Raw genomic sequence first — 8105 nt, forward strand, 5'->3', positions numbered from 1 at the left:
TCTACACCAATAACAGGCTTAAAGAGAGCCATATCAAGAACGAACTGCCATTCATTATTGCTACAAAAAGAATAAAATACCTAGGAATACAACTCACAAGAAACGTAAGGGACCTCTTCAAGGAAAACTACAAACCACTGCTCAGTGAAATAAGAGAGGACACAAAGAGTTGGATAAACATTCCATGTTCACTGTTAGGAAGAATCAATGTCGTGAAAATGGCCATACTGCCCAAAGTAATTTACAGAATCAATGCTATCCCCATCAAGCTACCAATGACCTTCACAGAACTAGAAAAAACTACCTTAAACTTAATACAGAACCAAAAGAGAGCCTGCATAGCCAAGTCAATTCTAAGTTAAAAGAACACAGCGGGAGGCATCACAGTACAAGACTTCAAACTATACTACAAGATTACAGTAATCAAAACAGCATGGTACTGGTATCAAAACAGAGATATAGACCAATGGAACAGAACAGAGGCATCGGAGGCAACACAACGTATCTACAACCATAGAATCTTTGGTAAACCTGACAAAAACAAGCAATGGGGAAAGAATTTCCAGTTTAAAAAATGATGTTGGGAAAACTGGCTTGCTATGTGCAGAAAGCAGAAACTGGACCGCCTTCCTGACACCTTACACTAAAATTAACTCCAGATGGATTAAAGACTTAAACATAAGACCTAACACCATAAAAACCCTAGAAGAAAATCTAGGCAAGAGTCCGGGGACTGGGGGAACCATTACTCTGCCGAGTGCGGCGAGTCATCCTTTTTGAACTTCCATGACTCAGACTGTGAACCCAAGGGTTCACCACCCTGTGACTCCTTGCTTTCCCTCAACACTGAAGAGATCCTAAGCCAGGCCAAGTCTATTGCAGAACAAAAGAGATTCCCATTTGCCACTGATAATGACAGCACAAATGAAGAGTTAGCTATTGCTTATGTCTTGATTGGCAGTGGTCTCTATGATGAAGCTACACAGCATTTTTCAACAATGCTTCAGGAGGAGCCTGATCTGGTTAATGCAATTTATGGTCGAGGGATAGCCTATGGAAAGAAGGAAATACATGACATTAAGAATGCTGAGCTTGCTCTGTTCGAACTTACCCGAGTAATTACCTTGGAACCAGATCGTCCAGAGGCATTTGAGTAGTGACCAGAAATTTTGTCCCCTCTGGACGAATTAATGAAGCAGTGAATGACCTCACTAAAGCTATTCAACTGCAGCCCTCAGCACGGGTTACAGACATTGGAGAACCCTGTACTTCATATCAGAGGACTATGCAACAGCCCATGAAGACTTTCAGCAGTCCTTACAACTGAACAAAAACCATCCTATAGCTATGCTATACAAAGGTTTAACTGTCTTTCACAGAGGACTTCTGAAGGAAGCTATTGAATCCTTCAAAGAAGCTTTGAAGCAGAAAAGTTGATTGTATTGATGCATATAAAAGTCTAGGACAGGTCTATAGAGAACTGGGCAATTTTGAACCAGCCACAGAGGGCTTTCAAAAGGCATTGTTGCCCAACCAAAATCATGTGCAAACCCTCCAGCTCTGGGGAATGATACTCTACCACCACGGCAGCTTACAGGAAGCCCTGAAGAACTTTAAGCAGTGTCTGCAACTAGAGCCATATAATGAAGTGTGCCAGTATATGAAAGGCCTCAGACATGTTGCCATGGGACAGTTTTATGAAGGGATAAAAGCACAAATGAAAGTTATGCTGAATGATCCTCTCCTAGGCCAGAAAGCTATCCCTGAGTATCTTAAAGTGAAGTATCTTCGAGAATATTCTCGATATCTTCATGCACACCTTGATACCCCACTTACAGAATATAACATTGAAGTGGACCTGCCTGGAAGCTTTAAGGACCATTGGAATAAAAATCTGCCCTTTCCTTATAGAAGACTATGAAGAACAGCCAGGGTTGCAACCCCACATAAAAGATGTGTTACATCAAAATTTTGTGAGTTATAAGCCTGAAGTACAGGAGCTGATCTGTGTGGCTGATGATTTGGGATCACTGATGCAATATGAAACACCTGGTTTCCTGCCAAGCAAGAGAATACACAGAGCTATGGGTTTGGCTGCATTGGAGGTCATGCAAGCCATGCAACGTACATGGACCAACTCGAAATTTTGAATGAATGGAAAGACACGGTCGTTGCAGTGGAGAGACATGTTTGACATTGCAGTTAAATGGAGAAGGATTGCTGACCCAGATCGCCCTGTGCTGTGGTTAGATCAAATGTCGCATGAAGTCTTAGCAGAGGTTTTAACAACCACATCAATTTAATCAGGGGTCAGGTGATCAACATGAGATACCTGGAATATTTTGAGAAAATACTTCATTTTATTAAAGATAGAATTCTTGTTTATCATGGAGCTAATAATCCTAAAAAACTGCTGGAAGTTCGATAAGCCCTGGAAAAGGTACACAAAGTAGAAGACTTTCTTCCAATTATAAAGCAGTTTAATACTAAAATGAAGGATGGGTTCACCATGAACACAAAATTCCCAGCCTTAAAGATCAGGGGAAGGAGTATGATGGATTCACAATCACGATTACAAAAGACAAAGTTGGCAATATATTATTTTCTGTGGAAACTCAAACCACAGAAGAAAGAACACAATTTTATCATGCTGAAGTAGATGCACTTTATAAAAATTTGACAGCAAAAGGAAAAGTATTGATTTATTCATCAGAATTTGGGAAGGCTGATGCTTAATCTTAATCTTAGATTAAGATGCTTAATGCAACTTAATCTTATCCTTAGTTTATTACTTTTATAATTTAATGCCACTCTCTTGAGAATCCAGTGTAATTGCTCACTCAGTCATCGTGGGAGCAATGATGGCAAGTGGAAAAGAAGTAGCAGAAAAAATTCCCAAAGGGAAGTTAGTCGACTTTGAAGCTATGACAGCCCCTGGTTCAGAGGCCTTTAGCAAAATTGCCAAAAGCTGGATGAACTTGAAAAGTATTTTACCTTCTTATAAGACTCTTCCATCAGTATCAGAAACGTTTCCAATGTTAAGATCGATGATTGAGGTGCTAAACATGGACTCTTCTCCATGCTGTTTTAAGAAACTCTAGTTCTGCTCTGGTAATTTATACAAGTAAATGGCCAGAACTCTTGCTTCTTAAGTTATTTTTTAAAACATAGAATTATAAAGAAATTAGGTCATCGATTACTTTTGATACCAGTTTTTGATAGGAATTGAATACCTGAAATCATTTTCTTTACTTTTCTGAACCATAACAAAAATACTGAAAGAGGCTTTTGGGGGAAAAAAGCTACTTGAATTGGAGGGAAAGTGTATGTGTTAGCCAGCAGCCTGTTGATTTCCATTTATAAAGTCATTTAACTCCTTCCTTAACAGTAAAAAAACATTTTCTTCAAAAACTAAAAAATAATAATGAAGTGAACAAGAACAACACCAAATAGGTTTGTATTCCTTTAGAGATCTGGATATTTTTCAAGGAGTTTCTATGCACATTGTAATAGAGCATCTTTTGTTGACTCACGTAACCTTCATGTGTGAGTCCTTTGTTTTATTCGAACCCTGGAAGAAGGTTTCTGGGCCATCAGTATGTGTTGCAGAGCTCACAGCCAGAAGCAGTTATATTGAACAATTTTTTTGCCAATGTCCCAAATATTGAATTATTAAACAATGTGGTTTTTTTTTCTTTGTTGAAAAAAAATAAACTTGGGTGATTTCTATTAAAAAAAAAGAAAGAAAAAAAATCTAGGCAAAACCATTCAGGACATAGGAGTAGGCAAGGACTTCATGAACAAAACATCAAAAGCATTGGCAACAAAAGCCAAAATAGACAAATGCGACCTAATCAAACTCCACAGCTTCTGCACGGCAAAAGAAACAGTTATTAGAGTGAGTCGGCAACCAACAGAATGGGAAAAAAAATTTGCAGTTTACCCATCTGACAAAGGGCTGATATCTAGAATTTACAAAGAACTAAAACAGATTTACAAGAAAAATCAAACAAGCCCATTCAAAAGCGGGGAAAGGATATGAACAGACACTTTACAAAAGAAGACATACATGACGCCAACAAACATAAAAAAATGTTCATCATCACTGGTCATTAGAGAAATGCAAATCAAAACTACATTGAGATACCATCTCACCCCAATTAGAATGGCGATCATTAAAAAATCTGGAGACAACAGATGCTGGAGAGGATGTGGTGAAATAGGAACACTTTTACACTGCTGGTGGGAGTGTAAATTAGTTCAACCATTGTGGAAGACAGTGTGGCAATTCCTCAAGGACCTAGAAATAGAAATTCCATTTGACCCAGCAATCCCATTACTGGGTATATATCTGAAGGATTATAAATCATTCTACTGTAAGGACACATGCACACGAATGTTCATTGCAGCACTGTTTACAATAGCAAAGACTTGGAACCAACCCAAATGCCCATCGATGATAGACTGGACAGGGAAAATGTGGCACATTATACACCATGAAATATTATGCAACAATCAAAATGAGTTGTGTCCTTTGTAGGGACATGGATAAACCTGGAGAACATCATTCTCAGCAAACTGACACAAGAAAAGAAAATGAAATACCGCATGTTCTCAGTCATAGGCGAGTGTTGAACAATGAGAACACATGGACACAGGGAGAGGAGCGCTACACACTGGGGTCTGTTGGGGACAATAGGGGAGGGACAGTGGGGGGTGGGGAGTTGGGTAGAGATAGCATGCAGAGAAATGTCAGATATAGGTGAAGGAAATGAAGGCAGCAAATCACACTGCCATGTGTGTACCTATGCAACAATCTTGCATGTTCTTCACATGTACCCCAAAACCTAAAATGCAATAAAAATAAATAAATAAATAAATAAATAAATAAATAAATAAATAAATAAAAAGAGTATCTACAGATTCCTGAGCAATGGAGAAAAGTTTGGCTGGATGATCTAAGGACTGGAAGGAAATACTGGAAGGTGAGGACGAGTTAGTCTGATAAAAACAAGTACCTGTTCTTGCCCATTTCTGTATGGGGTTGTTTTATTTTTTCATTGATTTGTAGAACTGAATATCTGTATATCTTAAATTTGAGTCACATTATAATATGCACTATTAATATCTTCTTCTGCCAAGATATTTGTCCTTTCCCTTTCCCAACTGTGTAATTTGATCAACAGAAAGCTTTAATTTTAGTGTAGATCAAGTTTCTATTTTCCTTTAGAAGTTGTACTCTTGTGTACTGTTTAATAAATCTCTCCCTAGCCCTGATGTCAAGAAGAAAATTTGTTGTTGTCCTGAAGGTTTAGTGTTACACTTTTCACAATTAGATCTACATAACATTTGGTGTTAATTTTTATGTATAATGTAAAACTGTGGTTTTTCCTTTTAAAAAATATAGACATCCAATTGATCCAGTACCATTTATTGAAACATTGCCTTTTCCCCTCTGCATTATAAACTTTATCATAAATTAAGCGACTGTATAAGTGTTGGATTTGTTTCTAGACATGCCACAGATTCCTTGGGACTCTCTCTCTTTTCTTTTACATTTTTATATCTTTATAATAATTTTTGGCATTAGGGGCTCAGGCTTCATCATGATTGCTTTTTTTCCTCTTCCTCCTCCTCCTTTTTCTTCTTCAGTTGCTAAATCTATTTTGTTATTCAGATTTGACATCAATTCTAGAATTAGCTTCTGAGTTGTAACAACTACTGTTATTTAGAATTGATTTCGATTAATCTATATATCAATTGAAGATATCTATAGATTAGATTGAGATGTATAGAGAAACCTGATATCTTTGCAATACTGTGTGTTGTAATACATAAATAGGATATATCTCTTTTATACTTAAGTCTTTTAAACTTTCAGTAATGTTCTGGTTATCTCAACATAGAGATGTTGCATATATTTTCTTAATTTATTAAATATAATTTTAAAGTAAATAATTTCTTTTTAAAATTCTATATTTGTTGTGTATATGAAGAAATAACATTGATTTATACATATTGATTGGACCATCTCAAGTTCTGTCCCCATTGATTTTCTTTTCTCTTAAAAATAGGTTACATTTTTACATTTCTCTGTATTTTGGATAATTCAGTATTCTATCTTGGGTTTTACTTAGGTTATATTTTAAAGAGATTAATTTCTGTTAGATTCTTTCAAAGAGTGATATTTTGTTTAGCAAGCAATTAACCTGGTTGGAGGTAAGCAGCCATTTTGCCTTATGGGCAGTAACTCAAATTCCAATTCAGTTCTTTCAAGCTTAACTAGGTTGTTTGGTTGTTTTGAATCCTCTCTGTGAACCTTTATTCAGATGTCAGCCAGACATTTAAACAAACTTTATTTATTTATTGTACTTTAGGTTCTAGAGTAGATCATGCAGGATTGTTGCATAGGTACATACATGGCAAGGCAGTATGCTGCCTCTATCCCCCTATCACCTATATCTGGCATTTATCCCCATGTTCTTTCTCCACAACCTCCCCACTCCCCGCTGTCCTGCCCCAGCCCCAGAAACAGACCCGTGTGTGATGCTCCCCTCCCTGTGTCCATGTGTTCTCATTGTTCAACAACCACCTATGAATGAGAATATATCATGTTTGATTTTCTGCTCCTGTGTCAGTTTGCCGAGAATTATAGTTTCCAGATTCATCCATCTCCCTACAAAGGACATAAACTCATCATGACTGCATGGTATTCCATGGTGTACGTATACCACATTTCCCTTGTCCAGTCTATCACTGATGGGCATTTGGGTTGATTTCAGGTCTTTGCAATTGTAAACAGTGCTGCAATATGTGTGCATGTGTCTTTATAATAGAGATTTATAATCCTTTGCGTATATACCCAGTATTGGGATTGTTGTGTCAAATGGAATTTCTATTTCTAGGTCCTTGAGGAATCACCACACCGTCTTCCACAATGGTTGAACTAATTTACACTCCCACCAACAGTGTAAAAGTGTTCCTATTTCTCTATATCCTCTCCAACATCTGTCTCCAGATTTAATGATCACCATCCTAACTGGCATGAGATGGTATCTCAATGTAGTTTTGATTTGCCTTTCTCTAATGACCAGTGATGATAAACATTTCTTCATATGTTTGTTGTCCTCATATATGTCTTCTTTTGAAAAGTGTCTGTTTAGGTCCTTAGCCCACTTTTGAATGGGATTTTTTTCTTGTAAATCTATTTTAGTTCTTTGTAGATTCTGAATGTTGGATTTACTTTTTAACTCTATTGTTCCCAATGTTTTTGATGGCCCTGAACTCTATTCTCTGATTATTCTGTGGGTTTTCTAGTAAAGTTTTAGTCATGCCACCTGACTGGGACTGCTCTCAGCTAGAATCTATGAAAATGGAAAATGTACTTGCAATTGTTTCTTTCTTTCCATATCTTTTAGTCTTTCTTGATTTTTTTAGGTAGTTGTGGAGTTATTTTGTCCACAGTAGTTTGAAGAATGGTCTGTTAGGAGCTTTCTCATCCTATCACGTTTTTTGTAAAGTTAAAATTAACTAATCTATTTGATTTCTGGAATTTATTTTCTTCTAGGTCTACTTTTTCTTGTTGGTCTACTTCAGGTAATTTTTGATTGACCTTATAGACCCTGTATCTAAAAATACATTGGAGCTCTGAATAATCTTATTTCCTTCAGGGAGAGAATCTCCTATGCTTTGGTAATTAATAGAAGAGGGAAGATCACCTTCATCCAATTAGGGACTAAGCTGACTTGGGCCGGATTTTACTATCATAAACTTCTTTCTATCTGCCGCTAGGCTATTGTTCATCAGGATTCCCAACTAAGAGCATGGGGTATTTACTAAAACCTTTTGAAGGCAAAGCTCTGATTTTTTTTTTTTTTAAAACCTTGCCAAAATTCTTATCTATGGCTTCTGGGGATTAATGCCCTAAAAGCCATAAATTCTCATCAGATGGGTTTTATTTAATATTGTATATTGTGCACTTTCCAATCTGAATCTGTCATAACAAGGAAGAAAACAAGAATACTTAACACCACAACATGTTTCTCTGCCATATCTTTAAATGTCTCTGCAGAGCTGTCTGTTGTGGGAAAAATCCACATTCTATA

The 8105-nt window shown here is 36.9% G+C and overlaps 1 pseudogene; it reads left to right on the forward strand.

Annotated features, from left to right (window-relative positions):
- Positions 1-695: 695 nt before the first annotated feature.
- On the forward strand, positions 696-3568 carry LOC100397466 (tetratricopeptide repeat protein 13 pseudogene; annotated as a pseudogene).
- The last annotated feature ends 4537 nt before the right edge of the window (positions 3569-8105 follow it).

Source organism: Callithrix jacchus, chromosome 2 (genome assembly GCF_049354715.1).
Source record: "Callithrix jacchus isolate 240 chromosome 2, calJac240_pri, whole genome shotgun sequence".
NCBI lineage: Eukaryota > Metazoa > Chordata > Mammalia > Primates > Cebidae > Callithrix > Callithrix jacchus.